Source organism: Quercus suber, unplaced genomic scaffold, assembly GCF_002906115.3.
Source record: "Quercus suber isolate HL8 unplaced genomic scaffold, Cork oak 2.0 scaffold_32, whole genome shotgun sequence".
NCBI lineage: Eukaryota > Viridiplantae > Streptophyta > Magnoliopsida > Fagales > Fagaceae > Quercus > Quercus suber.
This window is the reverse complement of record NW_027069497.1, coordinates 426,717-439,967: the sequence shown is the minus strand read 5'-3', so window position 1 is coordinate 439,967 and position 13,251 is coordinate 426,717. Positions and strand designations below refer to the sequence as shown.

At 40.1% G+C, this 13,251-nt stretch overlaps 1 long non-coding RNA gene across 1 annotated transcript; it reads right to left on the bottom strand.

The window, feature by feature from the left end:
- Window positions 1-7,928: 7,928 nt before the first annotated feature.
- LOC136066345 (uncharacterized) lies at window positions 7,929-12,898 on the bottom strand. The gene is made up of 2 exons (XR_010627795.1): window positions 12,456-12,898; window positions 7,929-8,626 (listed from the first exon to the last, which is right to left on the bottom strand). It is a non-coding gene; the product is annotated as an uncharacterized LOC136066345 (long non-coding RNA).
- Between the last annotated feature and the right edge of the window lie 353 nt (window positions 12,899-13,251).

Genomic DNA, 13,251 nt, shown 5'->3' with positions numbered 1-13,251 from the left:
AAAAAAGTTGTTTTCATTTTCCATCACTCTAACTCAGTTTTTTAAGTTATGAGTGATGGAAATTAAGAATGAAAACTTAACCAAACAACTCAACCTAGTGTGGGACCCATGAAAATTAAGTGATGAATTATGGAAATTGGGTGATGAGTGATGAAAACTCCATAAACCAAATATGCCCTAAATATCAGGAATCCTAGATACAAGGACTTTTTCCATAACACCTTCCAAGTATTACGTACAATGACCTCTTGGCTTGTGGACCAGGAGGAACTGACTTGTAGATGCTCATTACAAAAGATGCACATAAATTAACTTAGGTATTTGTTAATGGGTGCCTTTAAGTGTCGATTAAGGTTGCATTAAATATACTGATTATTACTAAATTAACCTTTTTATTATTTTTATTTTTATTTTTTATTTTTATGGTATTGAGGGGAGAAAAAGTGAGAGGTGCATGTGTGTATCTTAAAAGTATAAAACTTGTTGTTAACTTGTTGTCATTAACAAATTTGATTTAGTCTTTGAAACATCATCTAATATTTAGCTTGCATCATCAAAAGCTGACCTTATCAAAATACACCTGGTTGGTTTGCAGGACCTTGACATATTACAATGCCATTTCCTAATGAAAGCTAAGAAAATATTGGCATAGTTTAGTTTCTTTCTATTGGTAAAAAAAAATCGTGCTCTTTGCATAATTCATCATAGAGTACTGTTATACTTTTCTATCAAATATTTGGAAATCAATAGACATTATAGTGAAGACAAAATTTTCCTCTAAACCAAATTAAATGAATCTTTTCAAACCCATTAAGTAATAATAATCACACGAATAATTTAGACAAGTCACATAACTATTAATTGATCATAAAACTAAATGTAAACACATGGATTTTTTAAATTAGCATGTAGTGAATTAGACAAATTAGTTTGAAACGAAATTTTGTCCTTATATTTTTAGCAAGTGAAACTTGATTTCAATCTTTTAGTTTTCCAGCAATCATATAAAAGATATTTCAAAGAAAATTAATTAACTGTTACCATTCAAAATCATGGGCAAATAATAGTAGGCCATAAGGGGAAATTATTGTGTACTTCCAAAGTACTATAAATGGTGAGTCCTACTAATTAAATTCATGGTAGGACTCATCATTCATGTGAGAGGGAAAATACGCATTTATAGTACTCTGAGAGTACCTAATAATTTTCCAGCCATAAGATCAATACCTCGTACTTAAAAGTTGAAACAATCAATTACAAACTTTAAAATGATGAATTGCAATTGGTTGAGGAAACTAAGAAACACGTTTTAGTCCCATCTTAAAAGTTAAAAGAGATGAAATGGGATAACTGCGTAATAACTTAAGAATCATAAAGATCACAAATCGCCTAATACCCACACAATTGCTATCCGGTGCACTCCAATAGTCTGTTAATTATCAGTTTGGTGAGAATGAAAATGAGTCCATTTCAAAGGATTAATGGTGTTCTCAATTACCATGTGGAAGACATTTAGATGATTTTATATTGGTAGAAGATAAACACCCCCACAAGGTTATTATACGTTTGGTTACATTCAATCCCACACCATTGATAATATGCCTGAATTATATTACAAATTAATAAATTCATCCAAATTAATTATCAAAATATTGGGTTGGATTAGATGGATTGAAAAAACCTATCAATAAAAATTTGACCCAACCAATGCTCAAATGAATTCCAACCCAGCTCCTGAAAACTTGAAATGTTGGGTTGGATTGGATCAGTTTTATCAGTCTGATGGGTTGGATGCATGTTCTAGTGATACCCTTTTATTGTTGTTTACCAATATGTGAAAGGACTCATTATGGCTAATGTTTACTGTAAAGCAAAATGACAATATCTTGTCTTGTTGTGTACTTAAAACTACAACATCCTATATGGATTATGTCCAATTTGTTAAGCTGTGATTTAAAAAAGCATACTACACTATTAATAGACATCAAGACCGGCATGTTCTGAAATACTGATTATGTTGCAAATCTTGGCCGATTTTAATTCATTAAAGGAGAAGGTTTTGTTTTGTTTTGTTTTGTTTTTTTTTTTTTTTTTTTTTTTTTTTTTTGAGAATCAAGATAAGGATATATTATTAGCTTAGGCCATTCAAATCAGCCATGTATACAGAATTAAGTTTTGGTAGTATTTAGTCAATGTCTTAAGGACTACAAAAATTTGTGCTCTAGTGCTTGGGCGTATGTAGAAGCAGGGTGTAGTCTTGCAGCCACTTGCAAGAGATAGTGTGCCCCTTGGGTGAGGGCATGTGGTGGTCTTCTAACAAGATGACAGATGAGCTTGAAAGGGTTGGAGTAAGCTGTCCTTTACGGAGGAAGAGGATGAAGGAATTGAGCTTGACTTCAACTGTACTAGGGTAGCAAGGGAGATAGGGAAGAATTGTGTGTTAATGAAGATCATAGCTCACAAAAGTATAAGCATTGAGGCACTTAGAAAAAATATGAGAATGCTTTGGAAGCCAAATAAGGGTGTTCAGATATCTGAGGTTGATGAGGATCTATTCTTAGTGGAATTTGGGGATGGCAGGGATAAGAAAAAAGTATTGGATATGTGTCCATGGAGTTATTAAAAGTAGTTGGTTCTACTCCAAGAGTTTGACAGAAAACTTACTCCGAAGGAGATAGAGATTAGGTGGGCACCATTTTGGGTCCAAATTTTCAACCTCCCCTTGAATTGTAGAACGAAGGAGATAGGACGAGCAATTGGTGCCAAGTTGGGTGAGGTGGTGGAGATTGATGTTCAGGAGTCGGGTGTTCATTAGGGACTGTGCCTGAGGGTGAAGGTGTGTTTAGATGTGACCAAGAGATTGGTCAGAGGCAAAAAGATCACCGTGGAGGGGGGGGGGGGGGAATGCAGGTGGGTCAACTTCAAGTATGAAAGATTGCCTAACTTCTGCTGCCGGTGTGGATTGCTAAACCACGCACTTAAAGAATGCCCAGAAAATGGTGAAGAAAACCATATAACAGAGGGGGAGGTGTTATAGTATGGTGCGTGGATGAGAGGTGACATCATAAGACGATTTTCACAAGACTAAAACAAAATGGGTATAAGAAGAGGAGTGGACACAGATAATAATCGGTGGGATGCCAGAGTTGATTCGGAAAAGAGGAAGATAACACCTAGATTGAACGAGATCTCAGTGGGGGTTGGTGGGGCTCATGCCTTGATATAGCCAAGCATGGAGAAGAACCCACTGACATAGCAAAAAGTAAAAGTTGGGGAAGGTGTAAAGGTGTCAGACATATTACACGAAAAAGGAAGGTGCGATGGGATGGTTGAAAAGAAAGAGGAGAAGATAATGGTATTGGAAAGGGAGGCTTCGGACCAAGCCAAATCTCAGATAGATGTATTACCCGAAAAGGAAGATGCGATGGGATGGTTGAAAAGAAAGAGGAGAAGATAATGGTCTTGAAAGGGGTGGCATCGATCCAAGCTAAATCTCAGACAAAAAAGACAAAGAGCATGGCATGGGAAAAAGATAATGATCAAAGGGAAAAAGTAGTGGTTGATGAAAGTTTGGCACTAATTTCAGGTCTTAAAATCGGACAAGTAGGCCCACTCGATCTGGAGATCGAATCAGGCCCATTGGCCATGATTTATGATGAGGTGAAGGGGTGGAGTGTGGAAAAAATGGGCCTAAACAATAGGCACTGGAAACGCCTGGCCCGAGAGATTAAAAAAGAATCAAAAAGTGAGTAAAAAGGGCCTAAATGCTTGAAACGGGAGGGCCCAACTCCATTATGTGAATTAGATCCAAATGTGCTGGATGTAAAATGCAGAAAAGAAGGAAGAAATAACGGTAAACAAATAAGACGTAGCTCAAATGAGGAAAAGGAGATGGTTAACGGAGAGGCGGTTGTTGCGAGGCAGCACCGCTGAGCCTTTTGACGATCTTGGCATGGAATCATCGAGGCATGGGGTCGGCCTTGGCAGTTCGAACTCTTGCCGATGAGGTGAGATCAAAAGACCCATTGTTGGTCTTCTTAATAGAAACGAAGACAGGGAAGAGTAAAATGAAAGGGATTAGAATTAAAGTGGAGTGTACGCAGGGCATCATTGTCCCTAGTGATGGAAGAAGCAGAGGGCTAGCTATGATGTGGAAGGAAGGTTCAGATATTAGACTTAAAAGCTATTCAAACTCCAACATTGATGTGGAAATCCATCAAGGATCAGCACCAACCCCATGGAGAGCTACGGGTTTCTATGGGCACCCCGATGCAGGTAAACGATTTATCTCTTGGCAATTGCTAGATTTTCTTAAAAATCAGAATACTATGTTGTGGATAGTGTTTGGTGATTTCAATGAAATCACACAGTCAGATGAGAAAATGGAGTGGCTAGACTGAGATGCAAATTAAATGGCAGAGTTTAGGGACTGTCTGAACCGTTATGAATTATTTGACTTAGGCTTTATCGGACAAAAATTCAAAATGGTTGTGAATGAGGAGTGGATGAGTTTATTCCCTGAGGCGAGAGTGAGGCATGTAACGATGTCCATATCGGATCATTGCTTGTTAATGCTCTCTCTTACGCCCAATCAGCCCAAAAAAACAGGGGAGGAAACGTTTATTTTTTGAAGCAATGTGGACAAGGGATGCAAGGTGTAGAGAAATAGTAGAAGAGGCATGGGATCCGGGGCGGGTAGATTTAGAGGATGGTATAATGGGTAGACTTAAAAAATGCCAAGAACAACTTTAGAAATGGAATTGGGTAGAGTTTGATAATGTCAATAAGATGCTGAAACAAAAAAAAACAAAAAAAAAAAAGAGGAGAAACTTCAATAGCTGGGTTATGGGACAGCTTACATGAGAAAACAGAGGAGATTAAGAGGGTGAGAAGGGAGATTAATGAGATTCAGGTTAAAGAAGAAATGATGTGGAATCAAACGTCCAGAGCACTTTGGCTAAAATGGGGTGATAGAAATACAAAGTTCTTCCATGCTACCGCAAGCCAAAGACGGAGGAAAAACTAGATTGTGGGGCTACAAAATTTGATTAGGGAATGGCAGAAGGGTAAAGAAGATATCGAGTGAACCATTGTGGAATACTTTGAGACCATTTACAAGTTCGACTAGCCAACCAACTTTGAGGCTAGCTTGAGCTCAATAACTACCTGGGTATCTCCAAATATGAATGAAGAACTACTTGCGGACTTCAAGGTTGAGGAAGTTTGGTATGCCCTAAAGCAAATGCACCCAACAAAAGCCCCCGGATTGGATGGTATGTCTCCAATCTTCTTTAAATACTATTGGAATATTGTTGGGCCAGAAGTGGTCAATTGTATTCTTTCTTCTCTTAATTCAGGCAGGATGTCATGTAGATTGAATGAAACATATATATGCCTCATCCCAAAGGTGAAACCCCCCAAAAGATCACAAATTTCAGGCCAATAAGCTTATCAATGTGGTGTATAAACTAATCATTAAGATCCTAGCTAATAGACTGAAAAGAGTGTTGGCTACTGTGATTGATGAGTCGCGAAGCGCTTTTGTCCCTGGTAGACTTATTACTGATAACGTGCTAGTAGCCTTTGAAACCATGCATTGCATTGATCAAAGAAGAAAGGGAAGGAAGCGCTTATGGCTATAAAGCTCGACATGAGCAAGGCGTACGACAGAGTTGAATGGGTGTACCTAGAAGCTATGATGAGAAAGATGAGTTTTTAGGAAAGGTGGATTTCCCTAATAATGATGTGTGTAACTACGGTATCATACTCTGTTTTGATTAATGGCAAACCAAAAGGGAAAATTATCCAATCAAGGGGTTTACGACAAGGTGACCCAATCTCTCCTTATTTGTTCTTATTGTATGCGGAAGGACTATTGGCTATACTCAAAAAGGAGGAAGGGGGGGGGGGAGGGGGGGCGCATTTAAAGGGGATTGCAGTAAGTAGAAGAGCTCCAAGTATAACCTATATGTTGTTTACCAATGATAGCATAGCATTTTGTAGAGCTACGAGGGATGAATGTGATAGGGTTTTAAAAGTACTTGAAGATTATGAAGGGGACTCGGGGAAAACACTCAATAAGGAAAAAACCTATCTCTATCTTAGCAAGAACACTAGTAGGGAGATAAAGGAGTATGTGCAAGAGAAGTTTGAGGCTAGAGTAGTGCAGCACCATAAAAAGTACTTAGGGCTGCCACCGCTTGTGGGGAAAGGGAAAAGAAAGGCTTTCAACCAAATCAAGGTGGTAGCTCAAGCAACGCCAACGTGTACGACGAGTTGCTTCAAACTCCTGTATATGTTGTGTAAAGAGCTGAATTCCCTTATGAGAAAATTCTGGTAGGGCCAAAAAGAGAAGGAAAGGAAAATGGCTTGGGTCTCATAGGAGAAGTTGTGCGTCCTAAAGATGGAAGGAGGTATAGGATTTAGGGACTTAAAAGCTTTCAATCTGGTGCTACTTGCTAAACAATGGTGGAGAATGCAAAAAAATCCTAACTCTCTAGTCTATAGAGTGCTCAAAGCAAAATATTTCCCGAATAGCGTGGCTAGTGAAGCAGAGTTGGAAGAAGGCCTTCCTATGCGTGGAGAAGCATATGAAATGCAAAAAAGGTGGTTGATAGGGGGTCTAGGTGGTGCCTAGGAAACGGGGAAGGTGTAAGGATTTGGAAGGATAGATGGATTCCATCTCCAAAATCTTTCAAAGTGACAAGCCTGGTTGGTATCCACTCAGGCCTGGAGAAGGTCTTGAGCTTGGTGGATGTTAATAGGAGGGGTTGGGATGTGGGGAAAGTGAAAAACACGTTGCTTCCCCACAAGGCTGAACTGATTCTGAGTATACCTATTAGCGCCAAGCTACCAAAAGACTCACTCATATGGGCATGGACTTCGAATTATAGGTTCACAGTTAAAAGTGCATACAATGTGGCCCAAAGAGTGTTGAAAGTTGAAGGAGGGAGAGGGGAGGAAGGAGGCAACTTAGATAGCATAGGAATGAGGGGAATATGGAAGATGGTATGGCGGTTGAACTGTCCAAACAAAATCAAACACCTTCTTTGGAGAGCATGTAAAAATATACTACCCAAAAAACTTTGCTTGAAAATATGTGGAGTAGTCAATGATGGAAAGTGTGATATGTGTGGGCTAGAGGAAACTTCGGGCATGCCTTGTGGAGCTACAAAATGGCTGAGGATGTGTGGTGTGGTACCAGGTTAAAACTCCCTTACTTTCAAGACCCCCCAAGAGACTTTATAGATGTTGTGTGGGAAATCAAAGAAAGGTGTACAAGGGTCAACTAGGAGTTGTTTGCAACTATAGTGTGGGGATTATGTAATAACATAAACCAAGTGCGACATGGGGGACAATGTAAGAGTTATGAGATGATTGTAAAGGAAGCTATAGAGTACTTAAAGGAATACCAAGCAGCAAACCAGCCACTGAAAACACTGCTGCACCAGTGTGGAGGCCACCAAAATCGAGTTGGTACAAAGTTAACACTGATGGAGCTACGTTTGAAGATATCAAATGCTGTGGAGTCGGGGAGGTCATTAGAAACGAAAGAGGTGAGATAATGAGGGCACTGAGTAAGAAGTTTGCGTTGCCATTGGGTGGGTTGGAAGTTGAGGCAAAGGCAGTTGAGGAGGGTGTGTTGCTTGCTTGGGATCTCGAACTAAAAGACATCATTATTGAAAGCGATGCTTATTTGGTGACAAACTCCCTAGGGAAACAGTGTGTGATGCTGAGCTCTATAAGGAAAGTGGTTGAAGGAATCTTGGTGGACTTAAGAAAGTTCAATGCATGGGATGTCAATCATACTTGTAGGAGTGGCAACAATGCAACTCATATCTTGGCTAGGCAAGCCAAATGTTTGAATATTTATAATATCTGGGTAGAGGATACTCCACCTAGTATAGCAAATCAAGTTCAAATAGATGTAGCTCAATGTAACTTTATTTCTAGTTAATGAAAGTATCTGACAGAGCTGATTATCAAAAAAAAAAAAAAAAAATTGGTAGTATTTCTTCCATCCAGACCGACATAAAAGGGGTAGAGGATGCTTGTCTAGCTAAAGCATGTGCCAACCCATTACATTGCCTCCTAACATAAGATAAACTCATCAATGAAAACTGAGACATAAGAAATTGAATATCTATAATCAGGTGGCCATAGTGAGCCAGAGAGTTGCATTCCATCTCCAAGGTCTTAAAAAGGATTTCAGAGTCTCCTTTAAAAACGATGTTGTCGAAGCCACGCTCAAGTGTGAGTTCCAATGCTCTCCATGCATTCAAGACCTTTACCTCTATAACCGAAGCAGGCAGGGGTATTTGCTGAGTAAGCACAGCCAATGTTCAGTCCTTATTAATTACAAATCACCACTCCTAAGCCAACAAGACCTTCCTTTGCAAATGTAGCTCTGTCGAAGTTGACCTTGTAGGCTTGCTGGCTCGATGCTTTCCAAACTATTATCGGAGTCGCTGAACACCAACATTGCAAGTGCTTGTCTCCAGGATTCGGTCTTGAGCAAAAGTAATCACTTGGCCAAGCGGGATTGCTGACTTGCCCAAACGCAAATTATTCCTCCTATTCCATATTGTCCACAGCATAGCAACAAAGAGATTGGGGTCCCTGTTACCTGCAAAAATGAGCTCAAAAATGTCAGTGAAAGAGGAGCACACCTAAAGCGTGCTATGGTCCTCATTTGCTCGAGATCTCCACACAGGCTGCAAGGTTTGGCGAAGGAATAAGGCGTGAACAACATCTTCCTGATGCATCCTACAGGCATCACAACAGTCCTCAGTAATGACTTTTCTTCGGACCAAGTTTGTCTTGGTTGGCAATGAATCTTTACAAGCTTTCCAGGCAAGGTGCTTAACTTTATTTAGGACTTGAAGCCCCCCAAATATTCTTCCATAGTGACTTGAGCACCGAAGCATTAGATGGCCCATGCTGGCCATGAGTCTGTTGTTCATGCAAGTATTTATATCCTGACTAGACAGTGTACACTCCATTGGGGTTAAACGGCCATATTAAGACATCATCCTGTATTGATTTGCAAAGAGGCATGTTTTTGATAATGGCTGCCTCAAAATCATAGAAAAAATTATCAATGACATTTGTTCTCCATTCCTTAAGGTCCTGATCAATCACCTCACTAACCATGCTCACTCCCTTTTCTTTAATCTGTGGTGAAAGAACCTTGGAATTAGTTGTGGTGGGTAACCAATTTAAACCCCAAATGTTGACAGACCTGCCCGACCTTATCCTCCATTTAGCCCCTCATTTGACCACATCTCTACCCTTCATAATACTCTTCCAAGCATACGAAGAGTTAGTTGGAATTTTGGCCTACATAACCGAAGTATTAGGGAAGAACTTTGCCTTGAAAACACGGTAGAACAAAGATGACTTGTCATGAAGCAACCGCTAAGTTTGTTTAGCCAAAAGTGCATCGTTGAATAAAGATAAGTCTTTAAATCCTATACCACCTTGTGTCTTTGGCTTGCAGAGTTCTGACCACTTCACCTAGTGGATCTTCCTGATATCTCCCCTTTTCACCTAAAAGAATCTACAAATCATGCTCTCAAGTTCGTGACAGAGTGAAATAGGGAGTTTAAAGCAAGCGATGGTATAGGTTGGGAGAGATTGTGCCACCACCTTAATTAATATCTCTTGGCCTGCCTGATTGAGTAACTTGCCTTCCCACCCTTGAATCCTTTTCCACACTTGTTGTTTGATGTATGTGAAGCTTTCATTCTTATTTCAGCCAACTAGTGAGGGGAGGCCAAGATATTTCTTGTATTGCTGGACAATATTAACACCCAGCATGTTTTGAATCACTGTTTGAGTGTCTACAGTGGTGGATTTACTAAAGAAGATAGTGGTTTTAGTACGGTTGATTTGTTGTCCAGAAGCTCTCTCATATTTGGCTAGTACCTCAAGTAAGCTCTGACATTCTTCCTCTTTAGCTCTGCAAAAAATTAGGCTATCATTGGTGAAGAGAAGATGAGTAATTTTGGGCCCATTCTGGCAAAGAGATACACCCCAAATGTCACCATTATTGGCTACTCGACTTAGTAAACCATGTAGACCTTCAATATACATAAGGAAGAGGTAAGAGAATAATGGGTCTCCTTGGCGCAAACCACGTGATGGGGTGATATGACCATGGGGTTCCCCATTAATTAACACCAAGTACGAGGTTGTAGTGATATGCATCATTATCAATTGTATCCATCTAAGGTGAAAACCCATCTTGGTCATTACTTTTTCCATGTACTTTCACTCCACCCTATCGTACGCCTTACTCATATCACGTTTCAAGGCCATAAAGCCAGTTTTCCCCTTATTGTGATTCCGCATGTAATGTAAAGTCTCAAACGATTGGTTAGAACTTTAGCAAAAATTCGATACAAAACATTGTTCAAGGTAATAGGTTTAAACTCAAATACATATGTTGGATCTTTTACCTTAGGAATCAATGTAATAAAAGAATGACAAAGGTCTTGAGGAAGAGAGCCCGATTTGAGATAGTGTAGGATAGTGGATGACACATCATGCCCGAGTAAGGACCAATAACTTTGGTAAAAGAGAGGAGGCATACCATCCAGACCGGGTGCTTTTAGGGATGCCATATATTTCAGAGCAATCTCCACTTCCTCAATGGTGAATTTGGCCACAAGCATGTCATTCATTTCCTCGATTACAACCTGTGGAACATTCTTAATGACCTCCTCAAAATTGTTAGGGCTACCCGAGGTGAAAAGTGTTTGGTAGAAATCTACTATGGTGGCATGAGCTTGATCTTGGCTAGAGCACCATCCTCCATTAGCATCATGCAACTTGGTAATATAGTTTCTCTTGCGGCGTTGAAAAGCCTTGCTATGGAAAAACCGAGTATTACGATCACCATCACGGAGCCATGCAACTTTGGACTATTGCCTCCACATTCGTGCTTCTTTATCAAGGAGTTGATTTACCTCATCCTCCAAAAACCTCATACGGCTTGAGTTACCAAACTGGAGAGCATGTTGTTTTGCTGCTTTCAATTATGTACGAGCGACTTCCAATTGTTTCTTGATGCTGCCAAAGGATTTTTTACTCCACCCAGACAATGCTGCCCCACATTTCTCAATCTTCCTTAGTATATGGACGCCCATGATTCAGTGGAATTTATACTTCACACAGCTTTAACAGTGTCACTACAACCCTTTTCAGACATCCACATTTGTTCAAAGTTGAGATCATGTTTGTGCCAAGTGAAAGGGAAACCAACAAAATCAAGGTCCATAAATCCGCACTCATCAAGTATATCCTGAAAGGCCTGCATTTGATAATGGGGTCTTGATCACCCACCTTACTTCTCAGATTGTTGTGCAATCTCATTAAAGTCTCCTGCACACAACAATGGTAGTGGCCCATAGTTTTTTAGAGCTCGTAGCTTGGACCATGCTTCATGTCTTTTATTATTGTCTGGTTCTCCATAAAAACCTGTGAACCTCCATCCATTCTCCTTGCCTTTGTTGATGATTGTGTCAATATAGTTCTTTGAGTATTTTTCAACATCCAAAGGACATCCTTCCTTCCACAAAATCGCTAACCCCCCACCTTATTACAACTTGGAACCATAAACAAAATTTTAAATTGGATACATCTTTGAACCTATTCTAGCCTTGCTTTGTCTGTCCATGTCTCGGCTAAAAACACGATAGAGGGATCTTTTGCCCACACGAAATCTACAAGCTGATCTTCTGTACGCAGGTTCCCAAGCCTGTGACAGTTCCATACTAAAAGACTCATTGCTTCTAGCAGGGCTAGAAAGCAGCCTCCACCAATATTATTTTATTATCCTCATCAACTTGTGAAACTGCATAACGTTTACTTGGTAACTCAGACTGAGCCTTATCCTAGGTTAGAGCTCGTTTAAATCCATTGACTGGGCTCAAAATGTGTGAATGATTAACAGCAACTCTGAACATTCTTTTCCAAGAGGAGGTGTGGGCCGGGTGGGGTGGAAAGTTGGGCATGTTGGGATTGTTTGATATAGTTGCATCTCTCTGTGGATTTAAGTAAGTTGGTGTGTACTGTTTGAAATTGGTGGTTGGGAGGTCAGATATTTGTGTGGTCGGGCTTGGGGTATCATTAATTTTCTGGGAGTGAGGGTGAGTAAGTATAGGCTGAGGTGGCATATGACTAGGTTGGATAGTGATAGGGGACATGTGGTTATCCGATGTGTGCATGGGGATATCATATTTCCTTAAATCATGGTCTATGGATTCTAATTGCTTTTCAAAAATTTTCGTTGAGGTAAAGTCAAGTCCTGGGCCCATGTCTAGGTGTTTAGGGTCAACTGCGTTATTTCCTATATGGAAAGGATTGGTGGGTATGAACACAGAATGATTACCAGTTTAGAAAGAATTAGTATTGATTGAGTTAGAGGGAGAGTTGCTATATTTATCACTTACCATGTTAGTACCTGGTGTGGCTTGCTTTACCCTACTCGCCGCTGAGTCCCCCATCTCATCGGACTGCTGTTGGCCTGATCGTTCTTCCTTCTTCTTCAAGTAAAACCCCGGCACAACTACCACAAAGTTACGAGCTCCAATCAATGAGGAAGCTTTCAGCCATGCCCCGTATTCCTTGTTAGCTTCAGTAAGTGGTCCTTCATTCTCAATCCAGAGATCATAGTCCCATTCATTTTGAGTGAGGCATCCACACCACTAGCAAAGGTTGGGAAGCCTTTCATAGTTGAAGGAGACACAAAATTCTCTACTATCATCGAGTGTGACTACTCTCTCGCTGCATAGTGGTTGTGAGACATCCACCATAACCCCGACTCGCATAAAGCCACCACACTCTTCAGTCTTTGAGTCCGATAATCTCAATACTTGCCCAGTGGTTTCGCACAAATTTTCAGCCACCATCATGTTCATGAACTTTACCAGGAGGCCATGTATTTGGATCCAAAATGCAGTGGTATTAAAGTTCAAATCTTTTATCTTACTAACCCCATCGTATTTTTGCAAAATCATTAAATGTTTGTTAAAGCCCCATGGTGTGTTTGCAAAGATAGTGTCAACTTCGGATTCACTTTCAAAAGTAAAAAGCATTATATGGTTATCAAGGTTCTTGGTTTTGAAGCCTCTTTTGGACTACCATATTGGCGTAAAGAAGGTTGCGATGGCATCAGTATTCAGGGTTCTCTTGGTCAGAAACTTAGTAGCAATAATGGAGACAGAGGCAGCCATCTCATCCTGTAGC